Below are 18991 nucleotides of genomic sequence, written 5' to 3' on the forward strand. Positions count from 1 at the left end.
ATAAAGGAATTCCCAATACTATTCTAGCATGTCCAAAGGTCAGTTGTCAATCTCCTCTCTGGTCCAGCTGGTGAATCTGGGAATCTTGAAGCAGTGTTACAACTGCCTCATGTACACAGACAACCCTCTCCTCCTCCCAACAAATTCCAACACATGTGAGAGATGCAACCATATGTCCAAACTGGAGGCTAAGCTCTCTCAACTCAGTACTGGCGTAACCAGTCAGGAGGAGAAGGAAACCACACTCACTACAATTCCAGTCTCACATAGACCTACCACGACAGCAAACCAAAGACATAAACACACAAAAACATACTTGGAGGCTCTAAATAAAAATCTGCCTAAGCAGCAGAGACCTCCAAAGCAGACACCCAAGCAACAACTACCCCAAAACAAAACACGTGCAACACATAGCTCACAAAGCCAGTGTGCCGAACAGTCACAGCCCTTAAGGCTAAACAATACACCTGATACACTTGTAATAGGTGACTCTATCATCAGGCACACTGACGTCCCGCTCACCAGGCTGAACAAGGAGAAGGTCACGGTGAGCTGCCTGTCGGTCGCTAGGATCCGCCACATAACACAAGCACTCAGGTCACTCCAAGGCAAGTACAAATATGACTCAGTCATTGTCCATGCTGGTGTGAATGACCTGAGACGTACTCCCTGGACTACATGAAAAGAGACATAGAGGAGCACTCTGAGCTTGTTTCCCAGGCCAGTATGACCCTGACCTTTAGTAGCATCTTACCCTCACCAAGAATGATGCCACAATATGAAGACAAGATGATCAATTTCAGCAACTGGCTTAAGTATTAGTGTCATTCAAAGGGGATCCAATGCCTGTCAGCCTGGGATGGCAAGCTCGACAAGCCACGATGCTTCGCTAGGGACGGCTAGCACCTGTCGCCCCTGGGCTTTTGGATATTGGCAAAGGCTCTTGCCACCCCCATAGTGCCTTTTTTAGGCAAGGCTCACAAGACAAACCCACCTCCATAGGTATCACAAGGGATAAGAAGCTAAGAGTAATGCTACTCAACGCCAGAAGTCTAAACCTCAAGATGCATGCACTGGAAACTCTCCTTAGCATGGAGAACATCGATATCTGTGCAGTAACAGAAACCTGGTTCAAGGCTCCCATGAGCACCCCAGCACGACCAGGTTATACCTCATACCATGCTTTTCGACCCCAAAACTTGGACCGAACCACAAAAGGAGGGGGAGTATCAATATTCGTCAAAGATACCCACACCTCCAGGTTGGTGGCACAGCACGAAGCATCAGAGACTATCCATGTGCAACTAACAGTGGGTAAAACTGCCTTCCAGTTTATAGCCTGCTACAGATCACCCTCCCAAACCTAGGAACCCCACTAAGCCTTCCTGAGAACACTGGAAAATATGAAGGTCTCTCCAAACACCATTATATTGGGTGACTTCAACTACCCAAACATAGACTGGGAGCATTACTCTAGCTCCAACACCCTAGCCCAAAGTTTCCTAGAATTTCTAAACTCAAATGCTATGGAACAACTTGTTACCACTCCCACAAGAGGGGAAAACATACTGGACCTGACCATCACCAACATGGGGGCTCTATGCTCCAGACCAGAAGTGTATCCCTCACTGGTAAGATCAGACAATAAACTAATCTCATTGGATATTCACATCCCGACCCCACCCCCTGCCCAGAAAACCACAGTGAAAAACTTCTCTAAAGCAAATTTCACACTCCTCAAAACCAAGGTGGAATCCTTCAAAGCCCCCGGGCCTGTGGAAAATACGGCCCAGACCGCAGAATCCTTTATAAACACATTCTATGAACACCTTCAGGAATGCATGGATCATGCAATCCCAAATAAAACCAAGACCCAGTCCTCCAAAGGCAGGCGTCCTGTCTGGTGGACGCCAGCCATACACAAACTATGCAATAGAAGGAGGAAGCTACTACATGATAGAGCAAAATCCCAAAAAGGGAAGGCATCTCTGATCAGTATTAGCAAGAAACTACGGGCACTCATAAAATCATCTAAGGCCAGCTTGAGAGAAAAATTGTACAGGACACTAAGGATAATCACAAGGCTTTCTTTAGTTATGTTAGGAACCTGGGTGGGAATTCCCAGATATGCTCAGAATTAGTCCAAAATGACAAAAAATACACCGAACCCACAGACATTGCCAACATCCTAGCTGACAGGTTCAGCGCAACGCCCCCCCTTCCCCACCAAAAGGGCAAATATGTATCCCAGCAGAGTGCTGCCCCCCTGACATCTCAGATGCTCAGGTAAGAGCCGCCCTCTCCAAAGCAAAACACACAGCATCAATGGGACCAGATGGTGTCCCGGGCTGCATCCTACATGAACTCCAAGAAGAGCTAAACCCAAAGATAAAACTACTGTACAATCTCAGCCTTACTACAGGATATGTACCCAAAGAGTGGCATACAGCAACAGTGGTCCCTCTCCAAAAAGGTGGTGCCTCAACGGATCCTGGAAACTATCGCCCCATAAGCCTGACTAGCTTGGTCTGCAAAGCTATGGAAAAGATCATCATGGACCTCATAAATAAAGATATTGGGGACCTACAGACACTGGATCCTACCCAGTTCAGCTTTGTGTAGGGCAGATCCTGCCACTTAAACCTGGTCAATTTCTTTGAAACAGTCACCAAGGCCATTGACGAGGGGAAGGTGGTCCACACAGCCTACCTGGACCTCGCAAAAGCCTTCGATACAATACCCCCACTCGGGCATTACAGATAAGCTCACCAGCTTAAATATAAACCCCTATGTAACTAGATGGGTTGCAAACTGGCTCAAGGACAGAACCCACATGGTTAGAATTGCTGGAGCCATGTCAGACTCCAAACCAGTTACAAATGGCGTCCCACAAGGCTCAGTCCTGGGACCTCTCTTGTTCGGTATATATTTCTCGGAGGTACATGCCAACACGGAAGGACTGTGGCTGACCAAGTTCACAGATGACTGCAAACTAGGTGCCATAATCGACTCTCCAGCCGACACAAGCATCCTACAAAAGGGCCTCATAGAAACAGACAACTGGTGCCAGAGCCATGGCCTCAAGCTAAACGCCAAAAAGTGTATAGTCATCCCCTTTGGCAAAAACAAAGTGCCCACAAATTACCACATAGGTGGTAATCCATTAAGTACAGAAGAAGTAATTAGGGACCTGGGGACCCAAGTTGATAGCAATCTCTCATTTGAAAACCACGTGGCCAAAGTGGTTAGAAAAACATTTTATATAGCCCACCTAATCATGAAGGGATTCACATCTATATCAGGGGAGGTTATCGTGCCTCTTTACTCATCCCTCATCAGGCCCATAATTGAGTACAATGCCCCTTTTGTGATGTACCTCACCAGACACCTGCAGCAACTGGAAAGACCCCAAAAGTACCTCACCAAGAGGATCAAAGGGCTCAAACAGATGCCATATGCTGCCCAGTTAAAGAAACTCCAGCTCTACCCAGTGGCATACTGCCTGCTCAGAGGCGATCTGTGCCTGACGTATAAAGCCATGTCCAACCTGGAAGTAATGGACATGCTGCACCTCAGAAAATCCAAATCCCATCGAGCTACACACTCGAGAGACTTGAACCTCAGCACTGAAATAAATAGGACATGCTGGAGGGACAGATTCATAACCTAGAGGCTCCCTTCACTCTGGAATAAAATCCTAGTCCAGGTTAGGCAGAGTCCCTCACTGACTCTCTTCAAGAGGAATCTTGATGAGTGGATGGGAGATCGTAGGTTTACCCCGGGTATCACTTCTGTGTCACTGTTTGACAGAGGCACAGTATACTAACCTCAAAAAAGGGCATAGCAAAATTCATTTAAAATGGGTGGCAGAAGCCAAACACACTCTGGCTAGGCTTATAAATGCCCTAGGGCAGATAGCCTAGTATGAGCCTATGAACCTATGAACCTATTATAACAAGAGAAAAGTGAAATCAGGAAAGACATAATGTAGAGATTTTTTTTTCAGAAAACACACATCACAGTACAGTGGTATTGAAATAATATGAGCCTGATATGTGTACTACACTGGGAAAAACACCAAAATACACTGTTGGACTCACTTTAGCACAGTCCTGTTCGACCTTAATGATGTCTCACACCACAGTTCACCCTGCCATGACCATATACAGAACCATCCTGCCCTGGCTGCTCCACAACTTGATGGCTGGGGGTACAACATCATGTTGAGACGAAGGAGCATTACTGCGAGTTGAAGGCCTTGTGACTGGTGGGACCTCAGCAGATGGGCCAGTAGCTGATATCTGTGCAGGTTAGACCACAGGCAGGGATTCTTGATGGCTAATGCTGGTTCTATGGACAGGTAGCCTGCCTCTCCCAGGCTACAATCTGCTGTGCATAGTCATGGAATGCAAAATCCTGCTTGTAGTACAACACCACTGCAAGACTGTATAGGGCCAGGGTTTGCACTATTCATGCCACAGCTAACAGACTCACTCTGAGTGGCCAATACAGCCATTATCTTCATGCATGATAGGTACTTGGTCCGCCACATGATCTGTGGCACAGGCAAGAGCACAAACATCTGAATGATGCCATTGCTGTGACTGTTCATTTGCCTGCAGCAGGAGATGGAGACCCTCTGACACCTGGCCATGTACATCATCTACTCATCTACATCTACAGAGACACCCTGTGTCTGGTTGGTGTGTAGATCTGCCAGCAGCAGTGCTCCCAGCTGTGTTGTGTTGATCAATGGCCTCACCCTGTTCTACATCTACTGTGCCATCATCCTCTGAAGAATGCATTGACAAGTGGACCTCTGAGGATACATCTGGTGTAACACCAGAGTTAATCTCATGGATAGACTCTCCAAAAACTCAAGGTCCTCTTTGCCAGGGGCCATATTACCATGCTGAGCCACATCATGAACACCATCATGATCACTGAATGGGGTCCTGATGATAAAGACAGCTGATATGCTACAAGATACAAAGCACAGATCAGGACAACATGCCTACAGCACATCATGAATATCAAAGACATTTGGCGTATATATTTCAGTGCAATGTTACAAATACTAATGACTTCACTTGCAGTCTACTGTGCGTATGATTCACAGAATGTACATACCATAACTATATAATCTATTGGGTCCCTATTAGATCAGTGAAAAGGCAATCTGTTGAATGGCTGAAAAATTGAATATTCCGTATCTCGACATTATTTTTGTGAGATCACAGTACAGTGAAGCTCGAAAAAGTTGCCCTTTTCTCACTGTATGCGATCTCGGAGTTGGCATATATAATTGGGGGGGTGGAGGGCACAGCCCCCCACAAATCTGATTTTGAGGTCCGGAATATTCCACTTTTTGGCCGTTCGACAGATTACCTTTTTGTTGTTATAATAGGGACCCTAATCTATTTACATAGTCGACACACAAGACATATGTGAAGCATGAAAAAGTAAAAACACACCTTGCAAACATTCACGGGGTGATGTTATTGTTCCACTGGGTTGAACTTCAACTATTGTAGGGAAAAAAATTACGGATCACATCATTTACACTATTAACCAGGTGAACATAGTTAAAACACACAGAATGAGTGACATACACATGCAGCTCATCTGTGCACTTGAGAACTCCTGCTGTGTAGATGTTGTGGGTTGAACTGTGCATCCTGCTGTGGGAAAGTAAAGAGAAAGACAGCAGAGTAATGTAGTTAGCAAAATGAATACTGGCAACATCACATATGTAAAACAATAATATGGGCTGCAAATTCTTTCATGATTTTCATTGCAACTGTACAGAAGAAAGGCCTGTATTTACAAATATTGACAAAAATGTCAGGCATCACATGGGTTACACATTGCTGAAAGCATCTGACAATGTTACTGTAAGACACCTTGTCTTTCTGCACTTGATAATGTGCAGCTTGCTCCTCCACTGGGTGTACCTCTAGTGTTCAATGTTAGGGAAACAACAATATAACATTAAACAGCAGTGCTACTAAATGAAGTGGTGATGCTAATAAGGTAGTATGCAGAGCAGCAGAATGGAGACACTCACCTGCAGCTCCCTGGTGTAGACCCTAAGTAGATTGACCTGTGAATATTAATGCAATAAACATTACAACTACAGTTTACACTGCTCTGTCTGTAACTCAGGTGTACCAAATACATGCATTTAGATTTATGCTCATCATCCTCATCCTGTGTGGAAGTGTGTTCATGGCTCAACTCTGCTGTTTAAATCATAAACAGAAGTACATGGACATGCATGAAGCAATATGAAGTGTGTCACACTACACATCCCTGTAATGCACATAAATACATACATGTCCACCCTGGAACTCCAGCTTCAGTCCTACCACCAGGGATTCATCACTTCCCTCTTGCTCTTTGCAGTGAGGCCAAAAAACTGTGATGTCATGGGGGGGTCAGTGGTGGTCCACCAGCACTGGCATTCCTCAATCTTTCATAATGTTTCACTCTGCTGGCTGTACAAAGAATTATGTCTGAGCAGCATAGTCTACAGGACTCATGGGACTGGTTGTGTCTTCCAACTGCATTGATCATGCTGGTGAGATCCATCCAGATTATATTTATCCAAACAATATCACCTGAATGGCTTTGGTGTCTCCCTCCATGTTGGCAGAGAGCTTCAATTATGATTTCATTTCCTGGGGGAGAAGTTGTCCCTCCGATGATGGTTGGCCATCTGAAAAACATTGCTACACTCATGATAACATTCATGGTTGAACACATTTATGCATTTCATTCTGCAAACAGCATATGTCAACATAAACACTATGCATTTCTGTGCAATGCAAAGATCTGTATAATACAGTTTGTGATAAATACTAACATGACAATTAAAAAGTAACGCCGGTGCCTTCATATCTGTAAATCAACATAATAGCAATATTCACACAATTCATGACTGGGATTATAACCCCTGACATTATATATGTCCTGTAGGAAAGGTTCAAAGACAACAGCATCATGACACCAGAGTCTGCTTGTATTTCACATTAAAAGGCTAAATCAATTAACAATTAAACAACTTACAGAAAGCACTGGCATACTCAGGATCATTAGGCAGGACAGCTGCATAGTTTATTAAGCCAGTAGTGAAAACACCCAAGAAGCATCATTGAAAAAATATCCATAATATCAACAGTACATGTTTTAACACTCTTTTAGGAAACATGATTTAAGAGATATCCATATCAACATCACAGACTAGATATGGTTACTGTCAGATTCCGTAGGTTTCTGTAGTTAGATCACAGAATGCAAGGAATTACCAGTAAGAACTGTGGATGAACCTTAAATCTTCCTCCATATCACACCTCTCGACTGTCCAGATTTTCACAGAATGTCCAGTTTTTTGCCTCATATTTTTTATCTGTTCTTCATAAAATTTGGGGTTTTCTGGCAAACCCCTTGGAAACCACTGAGGACTGAAGTCACTAAACAATGACATACATTTGACTTTCATATTTCATATGCTTCAGAAAATGCATGCAATCAAAAAAACTGTTATTTTATCAACTTTCTAAGTTTATAAGAGCAATATTTAAAATCTGAACCTATTTTGGGCCTTTGCTCCCCCCCATTATTTTAGGCTTTGTCCAGATCTCTTGCTATAAGAGGTTGAGAGGTATGCTCAATATACTCTTACCATTTACAGTGGAAGTCTGTCTATACAACTGCTGATAGGACTGAACTAAAATATTTAGAACAACAGCTGCATACATAGATTTCCAAACAATATAACAACTTATAACAATTTGTATTAAACTTAACATTTTGAGTAAATATGACTTTAAGCACGTACCTTTTGAAATTATTATCTTTAACAGATTTACTAATTACCACTACAGTACTTCACCAGTTGCCAGTGTACCAATTGCTCAGAATCACAGAATCAAAAAATTATGTGCAGCAGCTTTAAGTATCATTTGCAGCATACATAATTACTGAGGCTCATTAAAATTCCAGTTTTTGGAATCCCATTCATGCACATCCATGTAAATTGCTGTATACACCGAAACACCCAAGTGTACCACGAACGTAACCAGTAGGTATTGATAAATGGTACCATGTCTGGCATGTGCCCATCATCTTCCAATAATCTTAGAACATGACATCAGTGGCACTTTCAAATATTGATTCTGATACATTTTATGATCAGACCAGTGCTATCTGTGAACTGAGTTGTACCTCAGTAAGCATTTTGGTGTTTTTGTATTTTTCAGGTTTCTTCTACTTGAGGATCATGATGGCTACTTTGAGAAGGCTGAGATGTGCCCATGCACCCAACTGGACTTACAAGGAGATGGCACTAATGTTGACAGTGTAGGTGTATGCCGAATTGAAACAGAGGATGAGCGCCAGGACCAGGAACTTCAATATGATCGATACGGGGAACCAGATTGCAAGAGACTGGTGGAGAATGGGGATCTACCGCAATGGAGTGCAGCTCCGTCACTGCTGTGATGACCTACATTGGAGGGATGCAGCGGAACCTCAAAGGAAGGTCGAGAAGGTGCAGAAGCAGCCCATAGATCCCTACAGTAGGTACCAATATTCTACACATATCTGAGCATTGCTAAGGATTTTGCAGATATTTCTTTGAACCACATACATTGGATAGATATTTTTATATCTTTCTATATATTTGTATTTGACCCTCAGTTACAGTGACTGAGTGAATGTACTACTTCATTGACTGGTACAAGTTTGTATATAATCTCAGAGGTGCATATAATGTACTTCATTATTATTTAATTCATTTTTTTTTATCAAACTCTATCTTTGATTTTACTATTCTCTATGTTTGTACTACTAATGTGGAGCTTTTCTCCCCTGGCCTCCAATCCAGTCAACAAATGTCAAATAAATAACTAAATAATATCCATGTATTAGCTACTGTGAGAATTAGCTCATGGGGCTAATTCAGTGGACTTTATAAATACTGCCCTCTTAACTATGGGTTCAATGTTCATATTGTTATTTTATTTAATAATTTAATAATATCCATAACTATGTCCTTTGTAGATGTGCATATTCTGTACAACATGTAACTATTTCATTTCACACAGCCTCTGTTGTTGTGCATCACAGATGCCAATAGTGCTTGCACTGCAGATGACTGCGCATTTCATCTTTTTTCCATTACAGTCTCACTTTATCACCTATTTGACCATTATAAGTTGGAAAAAAACATGTATATAACTTATTTATATCATTTTTCCTAAAAAAGTACACAGACATGTTTAATTGAAGCATTAATGCCCATACCATTGCTTAAATATGTGTTTTAGTTATGTATTTTAGCTGTTATATCTTCACTATGAGTGGTGTTAAAATTGCATGCATTTTCCACATTCTTCCATTTATCACAGGATTTCTAATAAACACCTGCAGTACCTGTTTTCTATACTGAAAGCCTGACTGAATATTAGCTAAGCCTGTAAAGCAACATACCAGTAAATCTAAATGTTGGATTGTTGTAGATTCCAAACCACATAAGGGAACATGTTACATTGGTTAAGCTCACCCATATCATAAAAAAAAACATATTACAATACTTTATATTAAGGTTTATGTTGTGCATGGTAATGGCTCACTGATCTAGTCTTTGAATTTCTATGAATAACGCCATAATCCATAATGGCTTGAAATCATCAGGTTTTGAACAACATTGCTTGGAGAGCACTACCTATTTGTTTTTTAAGTAGCACGTGTTGACTGTTAGCTCAGCTTGTAAGGAAACAGGCTAGCATGGCTGTGTGTTCAAATCTTGAAAGGAAACACATGTATCTTTAACTGTTATATTGATTTCATATATCCATAGCATTCATTTATTAAAGTATATTAAATGAAAACAAATGTAACAAGTGACCAGGGAGTAAGTGCTCCATACGCTATATAAAATATATAATCCAAAGTCAAAAAGCACAAGAACACTCCAGGACTGACCAAACGAATATGTGTATACAACAATATATCCAGAGCTCCTCGTCCAAGTCACAAATCTCAACACACAGAAATAATCCACAAGTTTATTGTAAGTACGTAGGTTAGCGCTTTCAACCTGATGGGCTTTCTCAGACCTTGATACATACAAAATGATGCTACTAGATTTATACTTGACAAATCATGACATAATTTCCTTCAATTAATTTAAAATATATCTAAATAAAAACATAACCTGTCATGGCAATTTAAAAACATTTCTAAATAAAAACAGTGCATATTTATTTATAACTAAACCAGCAACAGTAATTCTGTTCAATAACCTAACAAACCAACTATAAAAGTAGAAAGGTCTGTTACCCACATGTAAAAAAAACGTGTTTATAATGTTCACTATTACATTTGGGGTTTGAATTTGAAACATATTGTTTTTAGTTTAGTTTAGATATGTTTTGTTATTAATATTGTTTATTTACATGTGGGTAACAGACCTTTCTACTTTTATAGTTGGTTTGTTAGGTTATTGAACAGAATTACTGTTTCTGTTTAGTTATAAATAAATATGCACTGTTTTTATTTAGAAATGTTTTTAAATTGCCATGACAGGTTTGGTTACAAACAAATATATAATGTTTTTATTTAGATATATTTTAAATTAATTGAAGAAAATGATGTCATGATTTGTCAAGTATAAATCTAGTAGCATCGTTTTGTATATATTAAGATCTGAGGATGCCCATCAGGGTGAAAGCGCTAACCTACGTACTTACAATAAACTTGTGGATTATTTCTGTGTGTTGAGATTTGTGACTTGGACTTACATTCGTATTGAGGAGCTCTGGATATATTGTGGTATACACATCTTTGTTTGGTCAGTCCTGGAGTGTTCTTGTGCTTTTTGACTTTGGATTATATATTAAAGTATATTATACTTATTGATATTAACATATATTTTGAGTATTATTGTGAATAATATTTGTCGAATTTCTACTGATATATCTGTAATGCATAACATTCCATTAACATCAACTATTTAATACTGGGGCAGTACATCTTGATAAATCCTGTTATATGTGTGAGTAATTTTTAGGTTAATGTTTTATACTTTTTAAAAATGCCATGAAGGTCTATTTAGTTATAATATACTGAAGCCAATAGTAGAACAAAATCATCTTCTAATTTTGTGGGTCTATGATGGCCACATTAACAGTTGAAATGAAGATGATGGAAGATGTATGTATTTAACTAGTGATGTGCAATTTAATAAGGAATAATGGTCCTCACACATACCTCTCTGTGTCCATAATGTACAGCAACAAGTATGGTTCTGTTCACAAAAGTTGGATGCTATGTGACACTATCACACTGTCTGATGAATGGATTCTCTCCATAACTTTTAACTTTCAGAACTCGGTGCTGATATGAAGGTAATTTTCAAACAGTTTAGATACATGAGCAGCACATGTTCCATACTTTGCAATCCTAAGCCAGGATAATTATTAGTAAACCATTAACTCTTTTCACTGCTTGAAAAACATGCAGGTTTCAATTAAGATGTCTTGATAAGCAGGTAAGTCACAAAGTTTGAGTTTGGATATATATTGCAGTTGCAGGTTTAAATCTCATGTCCTTCAATCTGTACTCAAAGATTTTAACACCTGAATGTAAAAAAAATGTAATCTGATTACTGTGCTTATTGAATGTTCTTCAGAAAAATAAAATAACTGTCTACAAAGTATCTTGATAAATGCATATCATTGTTATTTGAGGAAAAAAAAATAATTTTTATTTTTATTTCAGGCAATGAGAACTGCAGTTGGAAGAGTGGTGTGCATCCAGTGGATGCACAGGCTTAAAAAGCAGTAGACAGAGAGAGAAGTATGTTGATTCTTTTATGCACATTATGAATGGAAATGCATATTCCACTGTTTTCAGGCCTGTAGTTTTCAAATTAACATGCCTATTGATAAGAATGCAGGAATACCCATTATGCATCAGTAAGTAAGTGAAACCAACAAACAGTAGCTGTCATTACAACTGTGTATAAAATCATACAGTGTTGATATATTATGTACTTTTGATTCATTTTTTTCAGCACACATTTTTAACAATACATCTTCAACTTAAATGACAGTTTGTTGTGTGCATCAGTCACACAGGTTTCAAGGTGCATGTTTTACATACACTTGTAAGTTCTGTTACTATTGCTTATAATGCATGGTTTGGTGCATTTGTATAACTGGCTGTTTTTTCTGATGATGAATCTGTTGTGCATAGTGTGTCTATTCATAGAGTGAATGGGAGTCTGCTGTGTCATTGCTAGCACTGCTGTTTGCAGACTGTGTTGCATAGTCTTCAGTTCAACACTGGTATTGCATCTATCTCAGACACCATGGGTGCATTTGTAAAAACACTGTTATAGCTTGGGTTGACTTTTACTTGAGCAGGTACCCATTTGATAGCAGCAATTCACAATCAGCACACCCTGTAGGTTAACATTGGTATTGTATCTGTCTCTAGCCCCTCCACTGCTTTTTTAAAAAACACATATAGCTAACACTTGAGCAGGTACCCATTTAATGTGGCAATTCATTATCAGCAAGTATATTCAGAAAGTTTTGTTTTTCAGGCTACTGATTCCTGATTATTTTTGAAGATAATGCATGCAGCTGTACACATACAATACTGTTTTTAACAAATATATTAAATTCTGATATGTCTAAAGGTGTGTTGATTGAACATGTCACATTGTTTTCATGTTGTATTTATTACACACTGATTTGTATTCAGGCAAATATCATGCTGCCTGTCTCAGACGTTGGGTTGCAAATTGGCTAACAGACAGGACCCACAGAGTGAAAGTAATGGATTTTAAGTCAGACTGTAGACCAGTCATGAGTGGAGTCCCACAGGGCTCAGTCCTGTGCCCTCTCCTGTTTGTTATCTACTTCTCAGAAGTCCAGGCCAAAACAGAAGGGCTCTGGCTGACCATGTTCACTGATGAATGCAAGCTAGGAGTCATTATTAACTTCCCAAGTGATGCAGACATCCTACAAAAGGGCCTCACTGAGACCAATGACTGGTGTCAGAACCATGGCCTTAAGCTTAATGCCAAAAAATGCATTACACCCCCTTTGGAAAAAACTCAGTCCCCGCTAATTACCATATTAATGGGAGCCCACTGAACACTGAAGATGCCATAAGTGATCTCGGCAACCAGTTCGACAGCAGCCTCACCTTTGAACACCACAATGACAGTATGATCAGAAAGTCCTTCTATGTGGTATATCTCATAACCAAAGGTTTCACATCCAGGAAGGAAGAGGTCACCATTTCTCTCTACTCATCCATCATTAGACCAATCGACTATAACCCCCTGTTGGACATGTACCTGACCAGACACCTTCAACAGCGGGAGAGGCCACAAAAGTACCTCACAAAAAGTATCCTAGGCTTTAAATGCATGTCCTTCATGGACAGACTCAAGAAACTTCAGCTGTTCTCTGTCTCTAACTATCTACTTAGAGGTGATCTCTGCTTGACTTACAAAGCCATGCCCAACCCAACCCTACTTGACATGCTACACCTAAAGAAATCAAAGTCCTCCCGCACCACATGCTCCAGAAATCACAACCTCAATACCACAATCAGCAGAACATGCTGGAGGGACAGGTTCATCACCCAGAGACTGCCCATACTCTGGAATAAGCTATCAATTCATGTCAAGCAGAGCACCACACAGGCCATCTTCAAGAGAAATCTCAAGTGGATGGGTGACAGAAATTTCACCCCAGGAATCACTCCAGTGGCCCTACTGGATAGAGGCCCTGTGAATTAACATCAGGTGGCACAAGCCAGGGCAATTTTTGGGGATAGGCTTGTAAAGGCTCCAGGGCCATTAGCCTAGTGCACACCTATGAACCTATGAACCTATATGGTTTGCCTATTGTTCCCAATCTTGTTCGATATCTTTCTCCTCATTTTTACAATGGCACGTTGTGACTGTTCATATATATATATATATATATATATATATATATATATCATTGAATGAGGACAGTAAAATATGTTTATTTGAACATTCAAACATTTTACAAAGCTAATGACCTGTGTGTGTGTGTGTGTGTGTGTGTGTGTGTGTGTGTGTGTGTGTGTGTGTGTGTGTGTGTGTGTGTGTGTGTGTGTGTGTGTGTGTGTGTGTGTGTGTGCGTGTGTGCATGTGTGTGTGTGTGTGTGTGTGTGTGAGGTTCTATACTACATCGTCGAACTCGCAGGAGTCGAATGATGTAATATCGAACCATGAAGTTTGAAACCCAAGGATTACAAAAACACAGAACAGCGATTTTTTTCCCAGGGAAAGAAAATCGCTGTTCCGGTATAAAAAAACAAAAAAACACATACACTTTAAACTTAAACTAATGTGGAGAGCTTCACCCCCCACACCCACCCTACTTAAATATACCAACTCCAAGATCGCACCACAGTGGAGGAAATAGCAAAGCCGTGAAAACGGCCCACCAATTTTTTTCCATGGAAAAAAATCTGTGTGCCGTGGCTTCACTATTTTCAGATTTCGAACATTTGGGTTTGATATTACAATGTTTGGACTCCTGTGAGTTTGATGTTGTAATATAGACCCATGTGTGTGTGTGTGTGTGTGTGTGTGTGTGTGTGTGTGTGTGTGTGTGTGTGTGTGTGTGTGTGTATGTGTGTCTGTGTGTGTGTGTGTTGTGTGTGAGTGTATCTAAGCATACAGAATTGTTCAGGAAAGAACACTGTTGTCCTTTTTATGAGTATGATATATAGGCCATAGGTGACTCTGTTCATAATGGATGTGTGTCAGTCCATGTGTAAATTGTCATCATAATGATATTGTGTTGTGCTATGATATTCATGGGACTATTCTGCATGATAGACATTTTCTTTTCTTTTCTGTTGTGTTTTGCAGTTAATTTTTACAGAGCATGGTACCCAAGAGCACTCATCAGCCCAACGAGTTTGATGTACACATGTGAGGCCACTGCCAGATTCTTCCAAACATGATGGTGATGATGGTGATGATGGTGATGACTGAAATGGGTTTTTTTGGCTAAAGACAGTTGGACAAACCTGGGTATAGAAAAAGTAAAATAAAATGAAATTTGTATTTGTGTAAGGCGAACTGGCACACATAAATTGTGACTAATTTTTCTGTCAACTAAATGAAATTAATGCAAGTATATAACCAAACTGTTATTCTTATTTCAACTTAAATCTTGGCAGGATGAAAGCAGATACTTGTTTATTCGGTAATGGGGGGGTTGTTTATGAATGAAATGGGTTGATTGGCCCTGCTGTTTACTGTTGTAATTCTAGCTTTGCAAGATTAATGTGTATTTTGGTAAAGTCAACTGTCATTCAGGCCTGTGTCACTGTCTCTCAGAACCACTGGCACATTAGGTGTTGGAGTGACCTTGAATTGTGAATAATGAATTAAGGTAGTACAGTGAGATTTTCAAATCTTCTTACTTTTCACTTGGCATTGTACAAAATGCAGATTATCTGATACAGTACAATGTATGTTTACTACATCATGTGTACCTATAATAGTCTCTTGGAGTCGAGACCAACCACTTTTTTACTGTTTAGAGATTATATGATTATAAATGGTTACTAGGCTAATAGCCCCAGGGTCCTTACAAGCCTAGACAAGTTCAACCAGTGTTCCCAAGGGTGTCTGGTTCAAGGAGACAGTAATATCACCACCTATTGCCCCTGTCCAAGAGGGAATTAGGTGGAAACCCCAGGGTGAAGTTTCAGTTACCCATCCAATTGTCCAAATTACGTGTAAATAGGGCCAATGAGGGGCTTTGTTTAACATGAATAGGAAACTTGTTCCATAGATAGGGCAACATCTGTGAGACAAATCTGTCTCTGCAGCAAGTTCTGTTGATGTCACATACCAGGTTAATGTCCTTTGAGTGAGTGACCCATGTGCCATTTGACTTGTGAATGTGCAGCATTTCCATTGAAGCTGGGTCCAAGATTGCTCTATATGCAAGGCACAGATCACCTTTAAGCAGTATGTACAACACAGAGTAAAGTGAAAATGACTTCAGTCTGTTGGCATAAGACAGATCTTGAAGATCCTGAATTTTTTTTAAGGAACCTTTGTGGTCTCTCCAGTTGCTGCAGGTGTTTTGAAAGGAACATCTCAGAGGGAGCTTTGTACTCTATTATTGTTCTGATGAGGAAAGAGTACAGGGGGTTATAACCTCTTTTTTTCTAGAGGCAATGCCCTTACTTATAAGATGAGCAATATAAAATGCCCTTTTTACCATTGTGGAGACATGGTGATTGAAGTTAAGGTTGCTGTTGATCTGTGTGCCCAGATCTCTCACCATTGACTGTGTGCTTAGGGTATTGCTATTGATGTGGTAGTTTGCAAGAACAGAACCCTTGCCAAAGGGAGTGATAATTCATTTTTTGCTTTAAGTTTAAGACCATGACTTTGGTCCAGTCGTTAGTTTGTGCAAGACCTTCTTGCAGGCTGTTGACATCACTAGGAGTTTCAATGATCACTCTCAGTTAGCAGTCATCAGTAAACTTTGTCAGCCACAGTCCTTCAGTTTTAGCCTCTACTTCAGAGAAGTAGATTGCAAACAGTAGGGGTCCCAGAACTGATCCATCTGGAATACCACTGGTTATGAGTCTGTTGGAGGAGAGTCCACTATTTTGACTGCATGAGTTCTATCAGTGAGCCAGTTTGAAACCCACCTGACAATATATGGGTTGATACACAGCTGGGTGAGTTTATCAATGATGCCTAACTGGTGGATTGTGTCAAAAGCCTTGGCTAAGTCTAGGTAGGCTGTATACATAGATTTGCCCTCAGCTAGGGCTTTGGTGACAGTCTCAAAGAAGTCCACCAAGTTTAACAGGCATGGTCTCCCCTTGACAAAGCCAAACTGGTTGGGGTCGAGCATTTGGAGATTTCCTGTATATTTGTTAATAAGGTCTATGATGAGTCATTCCATGACCTTGCAGATAAGGCTGGTCAGGCTAATAGGTGTATAGTTCCCTGGGTCTGTGGATGTACCCCCTTTGTGCAAAGGGATGATGTCCAGCTGCTTTCCGTTCTTCTGGGATGAAGCCAGTGCTTAGGCTGTAATTGAAATGTGTGCCCAATGGTGATGTTAATTCCTGTTTTAACCTATGAAGGAACACAGCAAGGGATATTGTCTGGTTCTATAGAGGCTGTGTTTTTGCCCTTGGAGAGGGCATTTTAGATCTGCTCCTCAGAGATACTAGGTGGGGGACAGGTGTTAGGGATACTTTGAGGTATATGTAACAGGGACAGGTGAGTGAAGTTTTCACTGAATATGTCAGCCAGCAGATTTGCTATATCCACAGGTTCTGTATATGTAGTACCATTATTTATGGGTTCTGCACAAATCCAGGCCTTAACCTTGAGGTTATGGGTGCAACTAAAGGACTCCTTGTGATTATCCTTAGTTAGGAAAGCTAATCTGGATTTGTAGTTAGCTTTGGAGGACTTCACTAGGAGTCTTGTTTGCTTGTTTTAGTTGAGGATGGAGAGTTTCTGGTTTTGAGACCATTCCTTCCTACTCTTAGCAATTTCATTTCCTATTGTATAGCCTATTAATGGCAGTTGTCCACCCGGCAGTTTTGTTTTTCCCTTGTGATCTTGCTTTGGTTATATCAGGTACGGCAGAGTCAATACAATTGTACAGGTGCTCATATAAAGCATTGCAGTATAACTCAGCAGAGATGTCTGTTCCATCAGTGGGGGGGGCAGCTATTTATGCTGTCATGTAAAGAGGTTGTAATTGGCCTTGGGGAAGTTTTTTTGTCTAGCTGGGAGGGGTCTTGTGTTATAGTTACTTCTAGCAAGACTGATTTGTGATCAGATCTTACTAGGGATGGCCACACACTGGGGGTGGCGCAGTGACCCCATGTGTTGATGAACACCAGATCCAGGATGTCTGAGCCCCTTGTGGGAGTGTCAACCAGGTGGTCTATGGCACTGGAGATAACAAAGTCCAGGAATCTTTGGGCAAGTGAGTCAGAACACGTATAATCTATGCAGTCAATGGATGGGTAAGTAAAGTCACCCAAAACCAGTGTATTTGGTTGTATCTTGATTGACTCAAGTAGATCCAAGCAGGCTGAGTGGTTCCTATAGCTAGCAAAGACCCGAAGAGGGGTCTTTCCTACATTCACTTGCACCAGAAGTAATTCAAAGGATTCATGCTGTTTAACCAATCTAGAGGTTGTTTAGGTTGCATGCTGTTATAGTATCACTGAAACTCCTCATTATCTCTGAAATGCAATTTAGTCTAGTATTTGGTAGACTATTCAGCATTTGCAACAGTGACTGAACAGTTATTTTATGTAAAATAGTAAGCAGGATCAGTGTTGTTTCCACTGTATCACAGCTGCACCCTATGAAGTTAACACCACCCTTTTCTAGTTGTCCCCACCCCATTCAGGTGTCTCCTGCAGCTCCCCTTTGAATTGAAGTCACCAGCTGCTACTGCAGATTAGGCTATGGTTACAATTTGGCTCCCAGAAACCAACCTTGTTTAAAGTTTTCTTATTTACTTTTAAAACGTTTTTTCACATGAGGAGTTGAAAACACAATTACAAATGGTTGAAGCTTTCTCAGATGATATAAAGATGACATTATGTGCAAAAGCAACATTTTAAACAGGAAAGCTACAACACCAAGAAAATATCAAACTGAGGCAGAAATATGATATAAAGGAACTTGAGCAGGACTGAGTGTATAAATATTTGGAAATAGATAAAACATGAGCAAATGTGAATAAAATTCAGTAAGGAATACTTCAGAGGGCAAAAACTGATTCTGAAACTGCCTTGACATCTCGGAATAAAGTCCAAGCTATAAATCAGTTTGCTGTTCCTGTTCTGACTTTCAGTTTTGGGGTGATTGACTGATCCCAAAAATTATCGGATTATTTGGACTCAAAATCAAGAAAAAGGC

Source organism: Protopterus annectens, chromosome 5.part0, assembly GCF_019279795.1.
Source record: "Protopterus annectens isolate FY-2018-M chromosome 5.part0, PAN1.0, whole genome shotgun sequence".
NCBI lineage: Eukaryota > Metazoa > Chordata > Ceratodontiformes > Protopteridae > Protopterus > Protopterus annectens.